The sequence below is a fragment of the Ambystoma mexicanum genome, chromosome 1q (genome assembly GCF_040938575.1).
Source record: "Ambystoma mexicanum isolate Mex_15411 chromosome 1q, UKY_AmexF1_1, whole genome shotgun sequence".
NCBI classification, from domain to species: Eukaryota; Metazoa; Chordata; class Amphibia; order Caudata; family Ambystomatidae; genus Ambystoma; species Ambystoma mexicanum.
This window is the reverse complement of record NC_090922.1, coordinates 89,882,955-89,909,062: the sequence shown is the minus strand read 5'-3', so window position 1 is coordinate 89,909,062 and position 26,108 is coordinate 89,882,955. Positions and strand designations below refer to the sequence as shown.

At 47.2% G+C, this 26,108-nt stretch overlaps 1 protein-coding gene across 3 annotated transcripts in view; it reads left to right on the top strand.

Annotated features, from left to right (window-relative positions):
• Positions 1-1,427: 1,427 nt before the first annotated feature.
• The window catches only part of CPNE7 (copine 7), a 1,149,025-nt gene continuing 1,124,344 nt past the window's right edge, over positions 1,428-26,108 (top strand). Inside the window, exon 1 of one of the 3 annotated variants that reach the window (XM_069635582.1) lies at positions 1,428-1,591. The gene's annotated coding sequence lies outside the window, so the exon portion shown is untranslated. Of the gene's footprint in view, positions 1,592-3,306; positions 3,328-26,108 lie in introns of those variants that run through there. The other 2 variants (XM_069635584.1, XM_069635583.1) reach the window with 2 other exon arrangements.

Sequence of the window (26,108 nt, the reverse complement as noted above, 5' to 3'; positions counted from 1 at the left end):
TTGTGACCCGGGCAGGCAGGTGGCTGGAAGAGGTGAATCAAGGATTACATTTCAGGAACACAATTACGTCATGGTGGGGCCTCCCAGGGATGCACTGGGTGGACATCCACGACAGGCTATCGGACTTAATAGGTTTCAGGGAACCCCCCCGAGTACCTGGTTATACATTTAGGGGGGAACGATCTGGTGAGCACCAACAGGGGCAAATTGCAAAGAGAGATCTGCGAGTCACTGCATAGCTTGGCTCGCAGCTGGTGGAAGACAGAGATTTTTATGTCAGAAATAATACCTAGAAGGATCTGGCATGGGGCAAAAAGAGACATGCGATTGAGATAGCGAGAAAGAAGTTAAATAAATCAGTAGAGAAGTACTGCAAGAGTACAGGTCTACATTTCATAAGACATGGCTTACACCGGAGCAACCCGGACATGTTCCACCAAGATGGAGTGCACCTATCAAAGGTTGGGATGGGGGTTTTTTCCGACAACATTTTTAGGGCACTTCAGGCAAGAGGCTGTAGGTAGGGGGCTTTTGGGGGGGACCTGAGTGGGTGTAAAGGACACCCACTCAGGTGTGGTGGCATGTGCCCAGGAACGAAGACTCAGGGATAACAAAGACTCAGAAGGAGCCTGGAGCGGCTTCGGAACTGGACACAATGTGCCCAAAAGCATATGTATATGTAATGATTTGTTATAATGGATTTTCTGTAAGAAAATAAAATGCCTACGGCCTACAAATTTTCCATACACACAAAGTTGTCTGTAATTTATTATTAGGTAGGGATCTGGTAAGAGCAGCAAGGTGAACCCACACTACTCAGCCTATCGCTATCGGGGATAATGCACGGGGGATAATGCACGCCGCCCCGTTTCGCAATCGGGGATAACGCACGCTGCCCCGTTTCACTATTGGGGTTAGGAGTGCAGCATTTGTAAAACAGAGGGCGAGACCAGCAAACAAGTAAGCCTCGAATGAGAGTCAAAAGAGCAAAGTTCACTTGGCATGTAGGTATGTTATGTTCTGGAGCATTTATACCGCGCACTGTCGCCCCCGGAGTGGTCCCATGGCGCTCTGATATAACAGGAGAGGTGCCGTGTTGATGATGGCATGGCACCGCAGTGAAGGTAAAGCCAGGAGTACATTGGGGTATTGAGAGTTGCTGTTACGGGGCATCGATCCATTCCTCCGTGCGCCTTTCCTTCTAGAGCCCTGAGATTCTGCAAAACGCACCCAGAACGCAGCAGCCGGCGCTTATCTCGCAGAGCTACCTGCGCGCCTTTGCTGTGATGGAGTTCTCCGTTAAGGTCTGTCAGAGGGTTCACTTGCGCTGATTTATCTCCCTGCGTGTCTGGGGCCGGCAGCGAAGCAGTTAAGGGCCCGCTGTCTCCCTCTAGAGGCGAAGTGGGCGCGGCGCAGCCCTGTCAGGGCGCCGGCGGCTAACACAGCACAGTGCTGCGCTCAGCTTGCGAGGAGGTGGTGCTGCGCTAGCCCGCGAGTCTCTCCGCGTCCTCCGCTGCCAAACGCCGGGTAATTCCGAGGCTGCCGCCGGGGGCTCGGGGGCAGGGCGTGCCGCCAGGACCGCGGGGAGCAGGTAAGGGATACTGCTGCCTTATCCACTAGAAGGGGAAACAGAACCCAGGGAAAAGCGGACTTTTAGTACAGAAAAGTATGGTCTGGCGTTCATGAAATTCCCCTGCACAACTGGTCAGCGAGGTTAACATCATAAAGTGCTTATGAACTTGTGTGGCGCCAAGAATCGAGCGCGTTTGTTTCGAGCGCTATAGAAGTCCCCTAAAACACAATCTGAAAGCATGCTTGAGTGGGAAGCGGTGGGTGCGCTTCCAGCGGGCTCGTGAGATGCCCCGGGGCCCGGGTGAGCCGGACCTTTATCTGCATCTGTCATGAAGGCGGCCGCGGAGCGCGGGGAAGCGCGCGGTGCGGGAAAGCAGGCGCGACTTCCGCGCTCCTCAGACCAGAAGAGTCTTCCCACCAATGGGCGCTTCAGGTTATGTCAGTCTCCACTTGCAAATGCCCGGCCTGCCACTTTGTTTCACTTTATTTTAGATTGACCCCACGCGAGCGTGCCTTCGCATATATCTCTTCACTTTTTAGCGTTCCGGTTACAAATGCATACGGAGGGGGTCTGCCGTGGGGCGCACTCGTCAACCCCGCGACTTTCCGTGCACTCCCAGGCTTCCCGCGCAGGTGCTGCCACCCAGGCAGGACGTGCCCAGATCCGGGTAGGCAGAGCTGATTCTCAGCCTGCATAGACCACCCAGGCTTCGGGGAAGGCTCCAGCTTGCCCGGGTCACACCGGGTGGCTCTTGCCACTTTTAACGCACGTACACTTTAGACAGAAGATCCAGCCCTCGAAGATCCGGGACGTGGGCATGGAAGCCTTAGACAACAGAACTATCTCCCAAACGGGCACACAAGCTGCAGGATGGCACCCTGGAAAGCAGTGCTGTCCCTCAAATGGTGGGAACCTGTTCATTTGGATAGCAGTGCTGTCCCTCAAATGGTGGGAACCTGTTCATTTGGATAGCAGTGCTTCCCTCAAATGGTGGGCATCTGTTCATTTGAATAGCAGTGCTGTCCCGATTCATGGCGGGAGCCTGCTCATTTGGATAGCAGTGCTGTCCCGAGTCATGGAGAGAGCCTGCTCATTTGGATAGCAGTGCTGTCCCGAGTCATGGAGGGAGCCTGCTCATTTGGATAGCAGTGCTATCCCGAGTCATGTGGAGAGAACCTGTTAGTTTGGATAGCAGTGCTATCCCGAGTCATATGGAGAGAACCTGTTCGTTTGGGTAGCAGTGCTGTCCCGAGTCATGGGGGGAGCCTGCTCATTTGGATAGCAGTGCTGTCCCGAGTCATGGGGGGAGCCTGCTCATTTGGATAGCAGTGCTGTCCCGAGCCATGGCGGGAGCCTGCTCATTTGGATAGCGTGCTATCCCGAGTCATATGGAGAGAACCTGTTCGTTTGGGTAGCAGTGCTGTCCCGAGCCATGGCGGGAGCCTGCTCATTTGGATAGCAGTGCTATCCCGAGTCATATGGAGAGAACCTGTTCGTTTGGGTAGCAGTGCTGGGCTGGCCTGTCCCTCATATGGCAGGAGTCCGCTCATTCGAATAGCAGGGTGGTCTCTCAACAGCAAAGCACCCCCCCCCCCCCCCCCCCCGCCCACATGTACACGCGCTGCCTATGACAGCAGAACTGTCTTGCAAGTATCCCCCAAAGGGGCGAATTCAGACAGATGTGCACTTGGGGGAGGATCTCAGGTGTGCACCACCAACTTCCTGCGTGATTCGCAAAGCTTCGCGTCGCCGGTGTGAGTATTCCTGGAGGAATCCTGAGACGCTCCCGGGCCCATCTGCGTGGATCACACATGCATCCGAGACGCGCCGTGCATTTCCCGATGCGATCCCGCCTTAAGGTTTGCCACCCGGTGTAACGCAGCGGGCAGCACCGCACATCTGGGAGACGGGCAGAGTGTGCAGCGGAAAACCCTGGAGAGCAGCGCCATCACTCACGCCTTCACAGGTCCAGCAAAGGGTGTCGCCCATGTTAGAGCAGAGCGCCCTCTGGGACACCCCGCGCACAGATTGGACGGGAGGAGGAGGGCATCACATCGCATAGCCCCGCCCCGTCCTCGAAACACTTGTGTATAGTTCCAAATGCCATATCATGTCCTCGTCCCAGTCCATGCATATGAGGGCAGACAGCTGTCACATGTCTGGACCGGGATGAGGGAGAGCATGGCTAGGTGGGAGTAACGCGCCCAGAGTGCCAGGGCGTGCCCGAGGCAGCTGCGTGCCACCTGCGGCTGTTGCCTTAGGAAACGGAGCGCGCCTAGTGTAAGAGTGCGCGGGTCTGCTAGGTCTGCGCCCCCCCACAACAGCGGTAACATTTGCGCATTTGACAAGGGCTCGGCCCGTGACTGGCACGGACGCCCAGGGAGAGCCCCACTCCACTTACACCATGGCATGGCTCGGGCTGGCACATGCTCAGCGTTGGCCAGTCGAGGCGCTCTAGACTGCACGTGCACAGATGGGGAAACTGGCTCTCCTGTCTAGGTTCGCGCTTTACCAATATTGCACATGCGTGTTGCATTTATTCACTTTTGGGAGGGGGGGGCGGGGCCCCTGTCCATGCATTTGGGGCTGGTCGCACTATATCACATGGCAGGCACCACAGCGGAGTGCTGGAGGGCCCCGCCCCACTATACCGCGCTGATGTTCCAAGCACCGGCAGCGGCACCCCTCGGTTTGGTGCAATAACGACCCCCGGCATCTTTCCCCGGGAGAGCTGCCGCCCTCCGGCATGACTTCGCGTGCAGTTCCCAGGAGACACACTCCCGTTTGCGTGGGCAGCACACAGCCCTCCTCTTGTGTGGTTTTCCCGTCACACGCCGTTCAGTGCTAATTGCCAGTGCCCCCTCATCCTTGGCGTTCAGTGGTGGGTGCTGCGCAGTCCTGGTATTAGGCGGCAGGAGCCGTTCTTCTGACAGAACAATGCGCACGCTTCACAAACACCGACTCCCTCGATTGACTCTTAAGATGTGAACAATGGTGTGACCCCCTCAAAAAGACAACCAATACATCCGTCTCTCCGGTCACACGTGCCACACCCATCGCTTCCAGAAACTTCCTACAGCCCCTTAACATGTACTTTTGCCATCAACCCTTCCACACCGAAAACTTTCACTTTATCCCACCCCAATATTTCCTATGGAGGGGCGATTAACATGTGTACACCCCAACCAACCGTGAACGCCCCAAAACTGCCGCCTATTTTTTCAGTCTTTATTTTTGTAGGTCGATATTTTTACCTCTCTATTTGTGAAGGCTTTGTTTTTGTTGTCAAATATTTCATTGGATAGCGGTAGATAATGACGTGGTCCTGCGTAGTACGTCACCACTTTCTAGTCGAGCCGCTAGTAGGGCGGAACATACCATATTGCTGTTGCAGTAGGGAGCGCCCTTTCTGGCCGAACCTGATCCCGGGTGGATAATACCGTAGACCAGTTTGGCAGGCCAGCCTCCGGTACAGTGCTGGAAATGGAAAACCATCTGCTGGCGGAACCCTCTTCTCTTTGGGGAGGGAGGCCAAGGGCCTGGCCCCAGGCCAGGTCATGCAACACTGCATGTCTTCGTAGAACACAAGCCTGTCTATTTGCATAAAAGCAAAAGGCATCATGGGAACATAAGAATGCTCACAATTTCAAATCTGATACTTTTTTTTACTTGAAATTAAATGTATTCATCACTTTGTTATACATTTTTTTTAGATAGTTCAGGAAACTGATACATGTCTGACAGTGATTCAGCAAGAACCGCTTTTGAGAGATGTAATGCGAGTTGGACTTTGCTCTTTTCATTAGTTACAATAATCACCCTAACAAAACAATCTCTGCAAATTGCAAGACATATATACCCATGTGGTGAGCTGTGTAAAAGTACGTGAGGCTTTGATTGTTCCTGCTCTCAGCCTCCAAGCTGAGCCTTCTGAAGCCAGGGCTGCGAGAGCTGGCTCAAGAACACATCTGGGAGTTTCCTGGCTACCCTGGGATGCAGTTACCCTCTTCCTGGCAGTGCTAGAAGGGCAAGGTGGGCAAATCTAAGGTCAGATGTCTTGACACACTTCTCTTGTTGGATAATGTTGCCAGTTATATCCCTACTAGTGGTACTTCAGTGAGCAATGATTTAGTCTTGCCCGCCCTTTATGTTATGTGGGGCTTTGTGTGTTTGATGACCTTAGTTTAGCCCCATTGGTGCCCTCTTCATTGGGTAAAGAACAGCTCAGCCTGTGTTCTGCACGCCTTGCCTATGGTTTGCAGTGTTATGTTTGCTGGGATTGGCACCACGGTCCGCTGCTGTTTGCATGGTCTCCAGATGTTCTGTCAGATCTGAAACAGCTGGGGGTGGGTGGGGGGGGGGCTAGGTTAGGGAAGAGAGGGAAAGTGCTGAAGGCTTTGTTGCTGTGTTGATGTGTGCAGGCAGGAAGTACACTGAGCTTTGCACGCTAGGACTCTTTCTAGGTGTTGCATGTCCTCAGCACCAATAGTTGTCTGCCTGAGGGGGGCTCGTGTACCCCAGGGGCTAGGATGTATAAGATACATGGGTAGTGTTCTGGGTGGACTTGTGATGCCGTTCGATGACGTCTGGGTGCATCTGGATTTTAGTGGTTGGGAATCGAGATGTTTTATTGCCAATGTAGTTAATTGTGAGCGACGCAAAGCTACTTTTTTGGTTATTTGCACTTAAGAGATTAAGTAAATGAAATGATGACGAAGTTGAGTGCCACAGCTGAGCATGCTTGCCGCAACCCCTCTCCCTGGTGCACAGTGGATGCATCACGAATAAGAGCTTAGCATTGTGTGATGTTTTGCCCTTTTTAGTTTTGGCTTTTAGGTGGCACTGTATGAGCCAAAACGATTGCATTGGAGTACAGGTAGGGTGAAATGGCATATGAGGAAGGACTCAAAGCTCGTAGATATTGTTTGGTTATTTACCCACCCATTGACTGCCCATGGTCATGATAATCCCTGTGGCCATTTCCACCCAGTTCCTACCCCGCCACGCCCAACACACCTCTTCATGGGAACTCTGTGAGCTTGCTTTCCTCAAGTCTTACCATCAAACTTTGCACTCAAAGTGCCTGTCAGTGTCTTTTCAACACAGTCTGCTGATAGTTAATGACTTAATTGGAGTTATAAACATGCTACTGGTGTAATAAAAATATCTTGACTAGGTCTGCCTTCAGCCACTCGATTTATAAGCAATATACATGTCTATCCCTAAAGTCCTGTGAAAAGCAAGCATTGGCAAAGCCAACCATTTTGGCTTGTGTATACGTATTATGCATTTACCAGGCACTGCTTTCACATGCCCAGGTACTCGCACCGTTTTGCACATGCCACCATCAATAGCCAGTTAATACGACTACCACAGTGTCTGGCCTCTCCCATGGCTACACAAAAGCCCAAAATGTTGGCATTACAGATGCTTGTTTCTCTATTAGCATTGGCAGATTACATTACAATCGCTCAACTTAATAAAGATATAGCAGAGGTCCAAATGGCAAACAAGTCATCAACATTATCCAATGCTTACATGCTGTACCACTCCCACTCTTATTCCCCTACCTTGCCTGCTCCTGAATGACAAGGTAGGGGCTACACGAGTGCCACAGCACGTGACCATTGGCTAATGTTGAACCGAGTAAGGAAGGAAGGAAGGATGAGAAGACGGATAGCCCAGGGGCAATGCCTCTGTCTTGGCATGGCAGTGTAGCACCACACAGGTTCGAATCCCAATCCCGCGCTTAGAAACCACAATGCTGGTTTTAAGCGCTATGAACAATTAAATAAATAAGTGCAAATCACACAATCACACAGTTCCTTGTTCTAAGCCTTTTATTCCTGTCTGCTTGTTGGTTGATTTTTCCCCCTTCTCTTTCTCTTTGTGTGAGGGGGGGTCCCCTACCACGCCCCCCCACTTTACGTGCAGGCCCCTCAGCTTGATTTCGTCCTTGCATCCCTTCTTCAGAGTGCCAGCCATACTCTTCATGGAGAAGCAGTTATCAAGGGCACAAGTAAATTCTGCCCACTCGAATAATAGCCCAGAGAAGGATGGCCTTAATATCTAGACTTTCTCCGCAGCTGTACACTTTCCCCAGCCCCATGTGCTCCATTTAATCCACATTTCAAAGTTCCACATTCAGTACATTTCATCAACCGTGCCAAGGCTTAAAGTGGCTCCTGGTGACTGTGCCGGCAGCCGATTGGTCCCGACTACTTTAGTTGTACAAGTTGGTCTCCTAGACGACAACTTCCCCTCAGCCACATTCTTAAAAACAAGCATGTTCTCCTTTGGCAGCCATAATAGGCAGCTCTGAGATGGTTCACTGGGAAAATAGCAGGGATCAGGAGCCAGGTGCCACGCTGGACAGGGGCCAGGGCCTCAAAGCTGCCCACAAAGGGTACCAGAGACCAATGCCAACCGTGATATAGAACTAAGGTACCAACGCCACTTAAGGCGAAAGAGGTCTCAGGCCAGGTGACCAGAGCGCCAAAGCCAACCCAGTCTGGGATCTTAGCATGAAAGCTGCCATTGAGAGGGGCCCAAGGCCCCTAGACATCCTTTATACCACAAGTTCAAAAGCTGCCCACAATAAGGGCTCAGAACACAATGCTCTAAACAGGACCCAAAGGCACCAACGCTACCTTTGATTGAATGCCAGAGAGGCATGCCACCCTTCACGGGAGCCTACGAAACCACAGCGGCCCATGCCAGCACCGCAGCCAGCCAAGGACCACAAATGCCATCATCAACAACAGGGGTACACATCACCATTGCAGCCCTCAACAAGAGCTTAGGGCATCACCAAATCCATCTATAAGGTACCAGTTACCTTAAACAAGGGACGAAGGGTGCCACAGTTACATTGACATTGGCACAGGAAGGCACTGTCACGCTCACCATGGAAACAGCATTCCTCGACATCTTCTACACTCAACAGAGCCCTAGGCACATGAGTCCCATTTGACCAGTGAAAAATGCATTGCAGAGTAGCGCATCGGAGGTACAGGGAACCATGCTGACCTTTGACATTGTCTCAGGTGCCGCAGCTATCTCCGCTGGACCTTGGCAAGAGCCCTGGAAAACAAAGCCACATTTGATTGGGTTGTAGGGTACCATGGCTTCTATGGACAGGGACAAGATCATCACAGCCACCCATGGCAGGGGGCTTGGACCTAGCTTACAACAGATGGCTCCATAATGGGCTCAAATCAAAGCACCCCACCTCATCAGGGCCCCCTAGCACATTAGATGCACTTGATTGGGGCCCATAGAAACACATATGCCCTCAACTGTGGCCGAAAGTACCACATACGCCATTGGCGGGCTCCTAGGGAATGACATCCCTCTATTGCAGGAGCCCAGGGTACCACAGCTGATATCAAGATGAACTTGGGAAACCGCAGCCAGCCTCAACAAGGGCCAAGCGTGCTATGGATGACCCCAACAGGAGACCAGGGGACCGCACTCATTACATGGTACAACAGCTGCCCAAAGCCCCCTGTTTACCCTCAGCAAGGGGGCAGAGTACCAGAGTCACCATTCACAGGCTGTAAGGGAAGAACAGTCACTCCTTATGGGGTCCAAGGTCACCACATTTTCCCTTCACATGGGGCACAGAGCACAATAGACACCCTAGCAGGGTGCCCACAACACTGCGTTCACACACACCGGGTGGGCCAGAGTCCCACAAGCACCCTTGACTAAGGCTCAGGTCCATAAGGTGAAATTCAACAGAGGGCCAGGGACCCCTAGCAGCCATCACTAGTAGCCAAGGACTCCAGAATCAACTGAGCAGTGACCGGGCATCACCATAACCTTAGATGTGGGGAAGAGTCTGGAGCGGAATTAAAAACCAGAGGTTGGATCGAGGGAAATCCCCTGTGCCCATGAAACGGAGGAGGCCAGAAAAGTGACAAATTACTGCTTTCATTAATTCAAAAGCAGGGATAGGCACACAGATTTCTGCAGTGTCCAAATGCATTCTCAGATCATTACAGGCTGGTAGTGCGGTTTTACTGCACCGTTACATCACAATCAAAAGTTACATTTCTGGTCCTTCAGTGAGATGGGTTTGGGTGAACAGTATAGGCCAATTCACATCCTATAGGGGATAGATGATCTGACTGTCCTGGCCCCATTGGTAGCTCTTCTTAGCTCCACCCATAGTAGGCCAGTGTGAGCCTTCTCAACTTGGGAAATTTACCAGCATGTGAGCACAAAGATGGGTGGAGAGAAGGGCTTCAGGGTCCCGCCTATTTCCTACCAATGTTACAACTTCTCTGACTCCTCTGGCCCTGAGCAAGGACATTCCAGCCTCCAGCTTCATGCTGTGTTACATTTTTGCATCTTCGGTCTTCAGTTTGATGGGAACAACAGTTTCTGCCTGCTTCGGATGAATGGGCCTTGTTCCCCAGGTTCAGATCACGCGTGTAAGGACCGTAGGATTGAGCTCTCTGCTTGCATTTATGAAGAATTTCAGCTCCCAGCCCTTGCCGGTGTTCTATCTTTCTTGTTGACTCAAAACACTCTCTCTCAGCGTTCTTGGCGTGTTTGGGCACAGTAACTGCACTGCCAGCTCTGCTTTGTGTTTCTCAGGGAAATCAGTGTGTGAGGCCTCTCCCCGTGTTTTGAGCCTTTCCACTGTCTTCCAAGTCATTTCAATGCAGCTCTGGCTTCCACCTTAATTTTCATAACTGTTTATGTTAGCTTCTTTTAGGCTTCTGCAGGCAGTTTGTGTGTGTTCTTTTGCATCTAGCCAATGCCTCTACGTGTGTGTTCAGTCATGTCGCCTCTTCATGGTTACCTTGGTGATGTCATCCATTTATGGGCTGTGGGGCTGCTTCAGTGGGTGGCATCTGTCATCTTGGTGCTATGAGGATGAGGGGGCTTGAGGCCCCCTCAACAAGTCTAGAACACTGTGTCCCTGAGAATGGCACAGGGCACCACAAATGCCATTAACAGGGTTAGAGAGCAACACAGACACTGGCACGTAACCATGTCTGCCTTTAGAGGGGACTCAGAGCACCACAGAAGTTATTGTCCTCTGCCTTTTCCATCGCACCCAAAACAGTTGGCAAGGGGCACCAACGCTACATTTACTGGAGCATAGGTCCCCGTACCCCCATCCTCAAACTAGGGTACAGTATACCACATCATCCTTTCCAGGATTCTGGGACACTACATCTGCACACAACAGTGTCCCAGGATACAAAAATTCTCCATCATGAGGGGCTCATAGAAACCCAGACCATCTACCTAGACCATCTACAGTCTCTAGACCGCTGAGCCCAAGCATGACACAACAATAAAAACATTGCGCTAAAGCCGACACACAGTACGTCATGCCTGGGCCCAGCCAGCAGCAATGGAGCAGTCCGTGATAAAGGTAGGTGGGGAAGCATGGGATCGTGGGTGGAGATGGGTGCGGGAAGAGGGGTGTGGTGGTCGTGGAGTGAAATGATGGTCCGAGAGAGGGATTCCCTTGCAAATGAGTAGAGGGAGGAGGGAAACAAAGAGCCACCTTGCAGGTGGCAGCCTGGACCAAGCGGGCTCCCGCAACATTGCTCTTTTGCTCGTGGCCTTTGGACCCCAACTCCCTACGTTGCTAGATTAGACAGGGGATGATGTACTGCAGTTGTGCTCAGTAGAGTCTACAGTAGCGTTTCTACCCCCAGCATGAGACCACTTACCCACTGCCACCCTTAAAATGGGCTCATAGCACATTGGCTACACTTGACTGAGCTCCCACTGCCAAGGTGCCATGAACAAGGGCCCACACCACAGGGCCATCAGTGACATGGTCACTGTACCCCAAAGTCATCTTCAGTAGGGGCCAATCACACCACAGTCACTCAGGACACGGGTCACTCAGGGGACCAGAGCCTCTTAGCCCCCCTTTATGATTGTTAAGGATATAACACTGGTCCTCAACAAGTGGAGAGGACAACTTATTACCCCAAGACAGAGGTCCAGGACACCATGGCTGCCTTAAGAGTTAACTGGGATATCAAGGGCAAAATCAACAAGGGCTTGTATACAGGGTACCGTGAATGTCCTTGACGTGTGCGTAGGACACATCACCACAGCTATCAGCAACAGGATTCCATGGAACCACTGCTGTGAACCCCAAAGGAAAAGAAGGCACTGCCGCCATCCTTAAAAGAGCCCCAAGACAGCACTACCCGACTTGGGAGTGCACAGGGTACTACAACCACCTTCAAAAGGGACATTTGTCAGTGTCCCATTGTAGCAGAGTGTGACAGGAGAGCACGCACAGACACTCAAAAAGTTCATTTTACACTTACATTTTCATTCCAGTGGCCAGGCATTTTAGAGGACCATGGGACTAACAGGACCCAGCCAGTCCCCTTGCACGTGTTTGTTTCCATTGGCAAATTTCACCCAGACTCTTTATTCATCAACCTTCTCAACAGCGGATCCAAAGAACCACTGGGTCCCAGCTGGGCTCCTCCTTTAGGTGTACCTTTCATTCCTTGCCTCAAAGCAAGTAGCTCGGTAATGGGACATACTTCGCCACCTTACTAAGCTTAGCATCTCACAGCCTCACCTGACTTCAGCAGTCCCTATGTTTGCTTATGCGGCAGTGAGCCACTATTTCCAATCAGGTGACCATCGCTAGGTCCTCCTCACTTGACTTGTGTAATTCACCTTACTTAAAATGTCTCTGCAGCAACTGAGTTGCCTGGCAGTTCTTACCTTCATTGTGAGCTCTTTTGTGTCCGCCATCTGATTCTCTGTCATGCCAATGTGTGACTCGTTTTCTTTGGCAGATTGGGTGGGCATTTCCCTCTTTCAGACCTTCTTCTTCTGGTTGCATCCACACTGCCAGGGTCCCCTTTCTTCCTCCTGTGAGATTCCTCTGGTGTAGCTTCCTCCCCTGAGCATGGCTAATCTGGGCTTTTTCCAAGCCCTCAATATTTCCCCTGCGCCACATGATAGCTCTCCTGCCGCCAGACAGCTTGTTGCCTTCTTCAAAAGGGACCTCTCTTTCCTAGTTCCCTCACTTGAAGTGCATTTCGATCTATTAGGTTCATTCCTTTCACCTGTGGATAATGTAGGACAGGTCTGTCTTCTCCGCAGCTACTGATCGGAATTGGTTACACAAAATGTTTGGGTGTTTTTCCTCACACAAACTCTAAAGCTAAAAACCTCTAAGTCTCTAAGTCGCTATGGCAATCTCTTTCAAGGTGTTCCTAAAACAAACTCTCAAAAGGTGTTACTCCAGCTCACCAGAGGTACCTGATAGTAAAGGAGAATTCAAACTTAAAATAGATGCACCTCATTCATTTAAACCAAAATTTCTGTTTTATTCAACATAGCATTAAAAATATCTCAATCATAAAAGCATCAGCAAGTGACCAGTGCATCCCACCATAAAAGTGCCTCATGCTTGTACATAATACAGCGATTAAAAAAATCATATACACTTCACAAAATATTTAATTTACACAAACAATGTATTCTAAAAAAATCCGATCTCTAAAAGTCCACAATTGTACATTTAATAATTACAGGTTATGGGCAAGTCTTAATCTTGAGTACATGTAAAGGCACGGTTCTCTTCTGCCTAAATAGCTGTAATTAGTTTGTTGTTACACAACCAGATCAATGTGGGTGTTCATATCTAAATCCAACATGTTTCGTTCCTTATCTGCCATATACCACATTTATAGGAACTTCTTCAGGGGAAAAATTGTTTTAAACATGCAAACAGCCTATACTGCCTCTCACCTATCAACTGATTAAGTCAAGTAAAGCTCAAATGCTTAGGGGACACTACATATTCTTTCATGAATCGTGCAGTTGTGTAGAGTATACACGCATCGACTTCTAGTCTGTATTCTTAAATGCCATCCAGGATAGTTGATTGGACAGGGCAACACCACCTGTGCCATAGAGAAGAGAACAACATGTTAATTACTGTTGTTCTAACAACACACCTGACTTACTTGTTAATAGTAATGGTAGACTAACCGTATGCTTACCTCTTTAAACTGTGTGGTTAGGCACCAAAAATGCTGCATAATTGATAATTTCTGCGTAGAAACCCTAAAAACACATACAACACCATATATTAATGTCAAGTCAAACAAGCTAATTGTAAATAAATATATACATAAAGCCCAACCAGTAGCAGTCGGTGACAGCTGCACTACTGGTAGTGTGTACACTTACTAGTGTCCAGTCTGAAGTCTCGAGCACCAACATCTTTAGAGTGGTGATCTGGTTCTTGAAGCAAATGGATCCGATAATTCAGCCACATGTCAGCGCTTGTGGACAGCATAACAAAATCCATAAAGGCTATGGAACCTCTAGCGTGTGTGAGTCACGAACAAATTAAATCAATCGGGCTCCAGATGGCCCTATGTTTCTAGCCTGCAGCATCACTAGCGCTTAAGAATGGTACTTGCTCTATTATTGCGCTCAAGCTAGATATGTATTCATGCAGCAGGATTCAAATCCACTCTAAATAAGTCAGTGGATGTTTATTGTAAGAATTTAGCAAGAAATGAAGTAGCCAAGTCAATAAAACGAGGTCTAGCAAAGTATGGTACATGGAGCATACAGCTATATCTGAATCACAATTAGGACTACCGACTTCCGATTTTGGGTACTTACTTTAATTGTGCTATACTTCTCGTACGCGCTGTGTGGTAGAGTATGTCTTCTAGTGCTTAGTATTGGTGTGGAGATACGGTGCGGCATTCAGTTAAAGTAGTGCATCTTGTTTGTGCCCTAGACTGAAGTAGGGCGACACGCTCTCAGTGTCCCTGTATATCCTAGATAACACAACTCAGAACCGTCACTGATGACGATGTACATGTCACATGACAAGAGGTGGTAAGCTTCCGTTTCCACAGTACATATCGCGGCCATATTGGAATGGTTGTACATGTTGGAAAAGTAATGCAATTCTACCACATGTGAACACAAGATTCCATAGCGGTCTGTTTAATGAGCATTGGGCAACCAATTACACAAGTATTGCGATTGGTGATGCGGATTTCAGATCACAGGTCAAAATGACCCCATTTCATTGCATTGCACGTTCCATTTGTTAAGTGATCCTAAGAACCTATCATTGTGTGGAGTTACACATCACGTCACGTCCTAGCCAAAGTCACGTTTCGGAGTAGATATTGCGACCATGATGGAATCTCCACACTCAGAGGGGTGATATGATGAGTCTCCCAAATGTGGACAAAAGATATCAACCCGGTATGCTCACTGAAAATTCGCTCGACTTATTGCGCAGATATTGAAACTCACCCAATAGTTTGAGGAATTAGATATATAGTGAACAGATGGTATTGCCCAATTGTGTTAATCGCTCTGTTGATTGTGTGTTCGTGTTCCCAAAATGCTGTATGAAATTAAAACACGTGCTAATCATCAGAAGGTGGATAAGTAGCTGAAACAAAGGTGGCGCAAATCGATACATTTATAGTGTAGAGGACAAGGGGATATGTGTAATTATCTAGATATAGAGTATGATAGTTGGGCTATAATACACCATCAGATACTCAATTTAAATGTACCAATTGATTTCCTCAGTCAAGCCCTTCTCATTGCTTTCGGTCAGATAAATGAGCCGTTGTTTATGTATGGATAGCTTGTGTTTATCATTCTCATTATTGTTAGTGGGTACAATCCCCATTAGGACTGTCCAGCATAATTCCTCAAGTTTGTGATCAGCTGTGTTGAAATGTCTTACCACTGGTGCGCTTAGCACTTTATTGCGTATAGAGCTCTTGTGTTCACCTATACGTATTTTGACTTTACGTTCAGTTTTACCTAAGTATAGGCGTGTACAGGGGCACCAAATAGCATATATTACCCTAGTGGTTTTGAAATTGGTCAATAGTCTCTGTTTCCACAGGGCCCTTATACCTATGTCTACTTCTCTGCTCCTCATTGTTTGGACACAACAACTACACTGTCCACACAGGCTATGGCCAGTTGATTTTTCCATTCCCCACTGTTCAGTAAGTGTTCTTTGTGTCTGTGCACGTTCGTGTAAATCATTTCTCGGGGTTAACTCTTTGAGATTCTTTCCTCTACGAAATGCACTTCTAGGTTGGTCTAGTGGGCATTCTCCTCCATTCAGTACGTGCCAGTTCTTCCTAATGATTTTACTAATCCCATTAGACAGAGGATTGTAAGTGCGCATAAACATCATTTCATCTGTCTTTTGAGGTTCAGGCATATATTCCAACAGAGCATCTCTATGGTTATTAGATGCAGGTTTGTAGGACTTTTTTCTAACAATTTTCTTAGGGTATCCTCTATTTACAAGATTATTCTTCAGTGCCTTAGCCTCGTGATCAAACTTCGTTTTTGTGGTGCTATTCCTTTTCAAATTGGCCAAACAGTAAGTTCTGTTCTATGTCTAGGGTGAAAACGTGAATATAACAGCAGAGAGTTTCTATCGGTTGTTTTATGAAACGGTTTCACTTTTAATTATTTTTCTGTGTTGTCTACAAATATCGTCAAATCCCCAAAATGTATCGTGCTTTTGTCATGATAAGCTGTAAATTTCAAGACCGGATTTTGATCATTCAGCCACATGAGGCAAGCTTCAAAGTCCAAAATGTCGCCATGGCATATCATCAAAACATCATCAATAAAGCGCTTCCACAGCCTGATCTGGTGTTTGAAGGGGTTAGTATCTGCCAAAATTGTATTTTTCTCTAGAGTGTTCACATAAAGCTTTTCTAAAGAAGGGCCATTGCGGAGCCCATTACTGTTCCATGAAGTTGGCGGTAGAATTTGTTATCAAATACAAAGTAGTTCTCTGTAAGGGGCATCTCAGTATACCAGAGGATAAAGGAGTTTGGTGTCTGTCCACCATCCCTTTTACTTAGAAGTATTTCTTCTACCATATTTAAAGTAGCTGTGTGCACGATTTTAATGTACAATGATACAATATCTAGTCTCAGCAATAAGTCCTCATTGTCATTAAACGGGTGGCCTTCTATTATTCTGATATCCTGGATATAGGTGTTTTCCCAAGTGGTGATCTGTCTTCTCTTTTTCCCTAGATGCGGATGTGCTAAAAAGAGTTTTGGGTCTTTTGGTCACAAGGGTAGTGATGAACCACTACTTCATCCCAACTGCCCCATTGGAAAGGCCCGAGCTCACTACAGTTATCCATTATAAAGGGCCATGGCACCACATCTACCTTCAAAAACACCATTATCATCGTCCCTGAGCATCACAGTTGTCTTTGAAAGTGGCCTTTGCTTTTGAAAGGCAACATGTTTGTTTGTTTGTTTTATTATTTGTAATGCGCACCAGACCCGAGGGTATCAGGGCACACCAGTTACAAGAATATGCAAAGCTTAGTTACAGTGTTACAGAGCATGAAATACAGTTACATGGAATAAAATACAGTTACATGGAGTGAAATAAAGTACATACATATATCTAAGATGACTAGAGGAGCTAAGGGTTACAACTATGACACACGATACAGAATATACAATTTGCGTTTTTTGCAACGGATCAGGAGAAGGTAGTGCTAGGTTACATTTTGGTTGCAGAGGCATAGGGTCCCAGGGTGGAACATTATACCGCCAGGTTTACAGGTCAGAGGGTTTGAGCCATGTGATAATATTTGATTTGAAGTTCAGCTAGGCTCGTTGTAATCTTATTCACTCTTGACAGTGCTTCAACTGGGACCAGGCTGCCAACTCTGACCTTGACAAGAGCCTGCAGGACCACAGCCTCCTCCAACAAATGTCTCCAGGCAAAAATAATCCCCCTCTGACAGAGTCCTAGGCCATCAAAGCAGCACACAATAGGGACCCAAGTTAGTATTACCATCAGAAAAAAGGGGCGTAGGGTCCTACTGCCATTCATGACAGGGGGCGATTATACTACAAATGCCTTCACAGGGGCCCCCGCTCCATCTGAGATGCTCCAATTCTGTTTCCAGGACTGCGTGCATGGGCAGCACACTTGAACAGCTTAGGACTCACCAACCAGAGGTTTTTTTGTAGGGTACATGACATCTCACCATCATATCAATAGATAAAATAAGGCACACAGCATTGTTTGGTTCAGTTCATTTATTTAGGAAAGTGAATCCTTCTTTTATGGAAAAGCTGAGAAAACAGACATAGGAAAAGAATGGACCAGTAAAATCTATTTTCCTGCTTGATGTCCAAAATCGTCAATTAGAAGGAATAGATCCCCGTATTAACTTAAGGAAAGTCCAAGTGCATAAAAATGCAAGAGTCAGAATGAGGACAACTCTGACTGGGGAGAAGTACTGAGGTTATGCTGCTTATGGCATGACCTAGCCTGATCATCAAGAGTGGTTCTTAAAAAGAAAAAGGAGGGGTTACTATAGTCTTTAAGGTCATCTTGCACAAGTTCTGCATTTTTAGATGTTTCTTCCTAATTATATTGTTAGTAAAAATGTACAGAAATTTACAAAGAAAACACGGTTTCCCGGGTCCATGACTGTTGCTGTAGGATTGGGAAGCGCTCCGGCTGAAAAGAGGAGGCTTGGCTTGGTCAGGGGCAGAGGGTCCGGTTGGCGTGAACCTCTAGGCACTTGCACACCACAGATGGAGCGGCTATTGGGGGAACAATATGACGGGCCCAACATGATTTTCTGATAGAATTTTCCAGGCAATGCAATTCTGCCCCTAACTCTAAATTATTGGGATTTAAGTTTTTCAATTCTAATTGTATTGTTGCTTCTGTAATTGGTAGGAGCTTGAGTTAGATTTTGTCCTGTTTTAAAATGCGCCATGGTCTATAAAAGGTTGTAGTCTGGTGATTCTATTTTTGCGAGGTTAGCTCCCCACTAAACACTGGTGTTTGGGATGCACTTGGTCACGTGCTGGAATGAGTTTGGGCATAGCACATTTCAAGACACGTCATAATACGTCTGGCCCGGCTAAGTGATCACACACATATCTTAGTGGGCTGCAAAGGGGGAGCCAGCAGGCGGGCTGATTTGCTTCACCTCTAGTTTCCATCCATTGCTTTAGATCCTTTTATAGAATATCACCTTTGGTAGACATGGGCCAGGTTGTTTGCCTCTCCAATTGTGGTATCACGTGATTAATGGCTCACCAATCCGGCCAGCACTAATGTAAGTACATCCATTGGCTTTTTTGTCACAGATTTTATATGGCTGTGTGCATTGTTGATTGGCTGAAGGCTGTGGAGCCCTATACGTGAATAGGGGAAGATCCTGGAACTATATTCAAGTACACTAATGCTAATCTTGGGAATTGGTTATTGTTTAATTATACTATGTTTAGTGCTAATGTATATTCGCATGCTCTACTGTGGAATAAACATACATACATGCCAACGACGTGTGTGAGCATTCTGAATCTGTTTTATTCTTTTGTGAGTATTAAAAGGCCACTATAATACACATGGAAATGCGTGTTGTTTCGCTGATAACGCTGTATATGGAGGTTTGATGTCATTTAATGTTGATGATTTACACAAGGGTAATACAAATTGGTTTCTAGATATTCTGGGGATGCTGATTAATAGGAAACCTGGCAGGGGCTTGAGGGCTCTAAAGCTGAGAGATGTAACTCTCTCTCGAGCCTTGCGTTGGGTATTGCATTAGTCTCTGCAGTAAAACTTGCCACAGCCCCAGATGGGTATTCTGTCTGCCTCTCGGGTGGAGGCTAGGCTCTGGCAAGCAGGGCATGATGGAAAAGATCTCAGCGGGTTATTCCTGTACCCCCTTGCGCTGAAGTCCAAGGTTGGCCTCCGGTCTCCTCCCAGCAGAAAGCGGAGTGGTATGAGCCAGAGCGCTCCCCAGATATGCATAGTCCAGTACAAGAGGATACTACCTACAGAGGCCAGTCCCTGGGAAGATACCCAGTAGCATGTGGAGTCCAAGGGTAACTCCTCTAAATGGGCAACGCCTGACCTCTCCCCACAGAATCCCCCCAGCACAAGCACATAGCAAGCCCCAACATAGCAGCCCCCGGCAATTCCCCAGCACAAGCACATAGCAAGCCCCAACATAGCAGCCCCCGGCAACCCCCCCAGCACAAGCACATAGCAAGGCCCAACATAGCAGCCCCCGGCAATCCCCCCAGCACAAGCACATAGCAAGCCCCAACATAGCAGCCCCCAGCACAAGCACATAGCAAGCCCCAACATAGCAGCCCCCGGCTGGGGTTTTCTTATCTTCAGGGATGTTAGCAAGGCAGAGGCTCCCCTGCAGTCTGTCTCTTGCAAAGGCTCTTTACTAACCTTTCCAAGGCTCACGTGTAATGGCAGCCGGAGTGCTTACTCCTCGGATGTCTTTGCTCCTCGGCAGCTGGTGTCTGGTGTGAACGCGTTCAATCAGGAACACAGCATGGCGGGAGTTTTTGCAAGACATCTGGATGAGGTGACTCACTGGGTCCCCTAACCCTCTCATGAATGTTCGCAGGCAGTCGGTGCCCCCTGTAATCGTATTCCTACTGCCAGGCAGGATGATTCTCTGTTTCCATGTATGATATTGGAAAGTGTGAAAGCACTATCAAGCACATTGGGTAGATAGTTCGTGAGTAAATTGCGGGTCTCCGACAAAAAGACTGTCTGGACTTCGCAAGTTCAGATCGTGTGCCAGGGCCCACTTAGGCTTGCACCCCTTTGAGGTTGATGAATGGAGTACCATTGAAAAAATGGGGTGATGATAGTAACTGCTACTAGTACTGTACTTGCAAGCTTGCAGAGGCTTTAATCGAACAATAATCACACATACATGACATAACATGTTCAGTGGGTTGTGTCCTTGTAGGGAAATCCGGGAAATACACATTGAAGCACCACACACACAAATGAAGAAAGTTTTGAGATTGTGTCAGGAACTCAGTTGTAATTGTAACTGTAATTGTCATTTGTATAGCGCTATTTCCTCATTTGTATGGCCTCAAAGCGCTTTGTGGTTGGAACGCCCACGGAGGCCGAAGCCCAGGTGATGAGGAGATTCTAAGGCAATGTTTAAGATGCGTGTGTGCATTTTGCCAAGTGCTAGGACTTATGCTGCCTGGCTCGGCTCCGTAAAGCATCCCAGGTACGTGGTTGGGGGCTGCAGGGGTGACATAGTGCTGGTGTGTAAGATTCGATGTGTTCCAGCTGTACCAAATTGTTTTCTCGTAGGTTGTTGCTGTATTCTAGCGGGAGAGGTGTTGAGGCAGGTCTGATGTTTCAGTGCGTACGTTATGTGCCCAGCTGGACTGGAATTGGCGCATCCGCAGCGGCATTCTAGAGTGCGTGGATGCAGAGCCGTGACTATGGTGGATATCCACCTGAGTGGTGCATTATACATACCTGAAGTTTGAAACTGGGCTTTCTTTGCAGCTGAAGCCTCCTTCCGGTCTTCTCAGGCCAGGGACCAAAGTGCTTACACCACTGCTACCCTGGCCAAGGGTTACGAGCCACGTGTTCAGAGACTACAGACAGGTCAGCATTTTGCCCTCAATGTGGCCCTATGCCTCATTGCTTTAGCAAAAGAGAAAGTTTATGTGTGGAAGGTTTTGAATGAATCATAATCTCTGGCTTTGCTTTGGGCAACATCCCAGGCCATCGTTTTTCAGCCTCTCATGCAAATACGGTTGCATGTGATATAAACGCTGGAAAGAACATCCAAAGTGACTGGATTTTTTTTTAAAGGCACTAAACACCCTCCCCAACATATTTAGGGACTGGTGCAGTTATATAAACAAACTCCAATCTTAGAATATTTAGGGAACGTGTTGGACAGTGCCTAAAAAAAATATTCAGTCACCGTCGATGTTCTTTCCAGCGATTATATCACTGAATACCACAAATACACTGCTGATATTAGCAAGGGCCCAGGACAGAAACGCCAACCCAACACTGACACCCAGTGCACTACTGAATCTCCCTGCACAATACCATAGCCTACTTTACAAAGCATGGTCATAAGTCACAATATCTGTCCTCAACAGTAGCCCAGGGAACTACACCTGTCGTTGCCATGGCCCCAGTGCCCCATGACTAACTTGAAAAGGACTTTATTATTTTTATTTCTATTTTTCAGTTTATTATGTTTCGGTATGAAACAGTATACACTAACTCATTGTTTTAGATGTTATGCGGGTTATAACGAACTGGTCCACTAATGTACAATTTAAATGCATGTAAATATGCTTTTCAGAGTATTTGTCCTTTTGAACGCCTGTATGCATAGCTTTCCCTTTAAGAGGGTGGCAACAGGCAGTGTTGTGATGTAGGAGAGAGATTTTTGTATTGAATCGAGGCTGCTTCGCCTCGTAGGAAAGAGATCTCCATGGCAACGCATAGTTGCGTTGCCGTGGGAACCCAAATACTTTTTAAGCCCTTCCAAAATGGCGCCGGCTGCTTTCACCATTCGAGCAGCCGACGCGAGGGATTTCTGAGCGGCAGAGTAAGTCGCTTCATCTTGATCACTAGCGTATGCGAGTTTTGTATTTGCAAGCGTGATCGCATGGATACGGCTAACTGTAGAACTCGACAATGTGCCTTACCTTTAATTAGATTTCTTGTTTAATGTAACGGTGCCACGAAACGCTTAACTTCCACCCCGCAATGTAGTATGGCATCCTGCCCGTGACGTGCCTTCATACATTTATGCATTATAGGTTGCTTCCCTTCGTACGAGAGGTGACCCACTAGGTGAACACTAGTTTGTTAGACTAATTTGGGGTTATTGTAATCTTTGTGTTTACAGATTTTCTACCATTGGGATTTGTCCCTATTATTATATTTCGGACAACAGTCGTACGGATCTAATAGTTCTATTATTGGGTAAGCTCAAGTTATATTACATTATGTGATTACACAATTACACTTAGCAACATTTTTAGCAACAACTGAACTAATGGGCATTTTTTACTTTTGTCTCTTGTTTTTTCTTTTTCTTTTTATGTGTACCTTTATTTGTTATTTTATTTATTGCTATTCTGACATGAAACGTTTCATATTACTGTGTTATGGCTTTATATGGTTTCATATGTCTATTTTATGACATTACTTTGTGTTTTTTGAACCCGCTTAATCCTCCCCTTCACCAACCCTTGTTTCTCTGTCTAATTTGAATATGTGGACTTTTTGAAATGTCTAATCTTCATATGTCATATGTGATTTTGAACTATGATACGAATGTCAATTCTGTAATTTTCTTATGGCTTTGGTTTAAAACAATATAGCCCTGATTTGATAAAGGCTCTTGGGAGCCGAAACGCGTAACCAAGTAGAGGGCTTTGTAACAGATTGTGCAATTAAACAATCAAATCTTAAACTGGCGCTGAGTCCTGGAGTTTCTTGTTTTTCCTGTAACTTGAAAAGGTACCCAGGGCACCATAATCACCCTCAATAGGTGCCAAAGCAACTTCATCAGCCCTTGACCAATCTCACACTATCACAATGTAGAGAAGGTCCCAAGTACAGCCCGCATTCCAACCGTCCACTTTTAAGTACCAGGAACGTTCACGCCGAAATATGTGACGTATGATGAGCAAATAAACCAGCAGAGAGCCTCAGTGGGGCTTTGTCCATTAGCTATCAGAAGAGCAGCACCTATTGAAATACCTATACCTAAGAAACCATGGACAGTAAGGTACCCATTGAGAAAACCATATCAACCAATGAAACGAAACGAAGATCGTCTGAGTACAGTCCCTGAAGAAACCAAAAAGCTCTTAATGGAAGATGAATGGTGACGTCACAAGAACCGGGACTGACTCACATATAGAAGATATGATGACCTGAGAATGATAAAAAGAGACGAAACACCATGAATAAAGGACATCATGAACCAAAAATGAAAGGACGATGTCAAAAGTAAGAAGCTTAAACTGTAAGCATGACGAAGATATTCAGCCAGTTTACGCATGAACACACTCTTGGAACCGCAAGAAGCTAAGGAAATCGTGAGGCTTGCTATGCTTAGTTGTAAGATAGATTGCGGCAAGCGCCACCTATACATATCTACCTCAAAAGAAGCACTTCATATAAGTATATTTCCACTTTGCACAAGAAGCTGAATCAACCAAAGGTTACTAGAGGTCACACAAGAAGAGCTTCATATTTAGCAAATCGAGAATAAACGGCAGAAATGAAACCCAGCAGAGGCAACTCGTGCCAGAGAAACCGAGGACATGTCAGCTAAAATAGATGAACAGTAGCTACAATTAATTTGAAGCGAAGAACGGAATATCCTGCTCAGAAAGGTCAAGATAAGAAACTGACGGCAGGTGGTGGGTAAAGTGAAAATCAAATACACGAATTACATGAAGAAGAGGCAAATTCGCGGTGTCTGAATCACGTGACTAGCCTAGCGAGAAGAAGCGAGACTTTCACACCAATGCATGGCAGTGGGCCAGACGAAGATATCAGAACTTTCTAGAAAGGAGATGCAGTCTCGAGGCCAACCACAGTGAAATAATTGACACATGGCCACTAAAGTGATGATTGATTATAACAATAATTGGAGGAAGGCCGGACGATCTGGGGGGCGCCCTGCACCTGGCCGACCATTCTGCATGCTGCTAAGCCAAGTGGAAAAGTATGAGTGGGGTTGATGCCAACCCAATCATAGTGGACCAAGTAATCTAGTGTCCTATAGTCAGTAGAACCAATGGGATGTCGTACTTTTAGTGACGTCCACAAGTAGCCATTTTAAAATAGGGCTTAGATGCGCCACCTGACAATGTTTACCCAATCCGCTTACTCTGTTACCATATACAGATATAGTACCTATATTAAAGTTACCCTTCCAAGACCATAGAATTGCATGCCAACTTTTAAGCGTTAAACGTCAGTGATGGACAAAAGCCCCACAGCCATCTGCAACAGTAGCCCACGCCCCCAACGTCACCTCAAAATGGGTCCAGGAATCAGAGCTCTCCTTCATAGGGGCTCAGTGCCACATCACCCTTAAACGGGTGGTCCCATTATACAATATAATTAAAGACCAGATGTATGTTTGTCTGATGCAGTCATGCACAGTAGAGACTGCTCACTTCACCTATAGACACCCCTATAGGGAGCTGTTGCCTTACGAAATATAATAAGATGAACATGAATTACAAACAATTATAATCAAATATACCACATAATATATGAACACTCTGGAAATGTTTCTCCTCATGCACCTTGGCCCATGTTCACGGGCCTTCACACTAGTGGTACTATATTTGGCCTCTATAGGGCCCACTGTCGGCAGGATCAGGGTTGAAAGCCTGAGGTAGAAATGTTTGAGGGAGAAAAGACCTAAGATTATTTTTCTGAAATAACCTTCGGTCTTTTCCCCCTGAGCATTTCCGATTTGGCCAACATCCCTACCCCTACCCACAACCCCCCTACCCACACCCCCACCTACACCCCTACCCACACCCCCACCACACCCCTACCTCCAACCCCTACTTACCTTGCTGCCGACTCGTGGTGTCCCTGCACCACCTGTTCCCTTTCACTTCCGTTTGGAATTTTCAAACGGCCAAAATTCGGCCAAATCATGCATTCCGGCTATTATTATTGGTCATTTTGGACGATTCCTTGTCAGCACAGTTCAAGTACACCACACACCCTACCAGGGGCTCGGGTAACCGCTGCCACCTTTGACCGGCTCATAGAAAAACATGGTTTCTATTTTTAGGGATGACAAACACCATAGTAAACCTTAGCAGGAGCCCTGAGAACCAGAACCACCTTAGACAGGAACTTGGGGCACCCAAGTCTCCCCCAGCCTGGGCTCAGCAGTGTTGGGGGTAAAAGCAGGAGGACAGATGATTGTCAAGAGAGGCAGATGAGATGTGTCTACACCTATATGTTTGCTGCACATCTCGAACACAATGCTGTACAATGATTTGGTATGAATGTAGTGATGTATGGGAACAGACATGTAGTGTCTGGGTGAGAGTGGAGCACCAAAGGAAATTAGTTTGCCATTGGGACATGATGATTTCTATTTCAGTGCTAAAATGACCCATTGTTTGTGCTTTGATAAGTATTTGTAGATCCCTGGCCTCAGATCAGTTATACTATATATTTTTTTTAACTTATGAACAACTACTATTCACCCCCCCACTACCACCCATCAACTCCACACCCATAAACTGCTACAAAAGCCTATACAAACAACAATTCACCAGAAAAGCCAAACCACTGATCAACCCATGCAAAGACACACTAACCTCAACACTACGGCAAATCAAGACATACAACTTCACAACAACCTAAACCAACACATCACCTGCACAACCAAAATGACCCCAACCCAGAATTGCTACAAACCCAGCCACATAAAGACATGTAACCATACTGCCACAGCCCATTGTTTCAACGCAGCCACGGTGACGTTACAGAAGCCTTCAAACCTTGACCACCTCTCAGGTTGAGACAGAGACCAACCAGGTAGCACAGCTGCCACCCACTTGTGGCACGTTCCCCGAGGGCAACCCATCCCAGCGAAACAATCTCCACGACATATGTTAGTGGAAAGAAGAAATGAAAATGCCAAACCTGG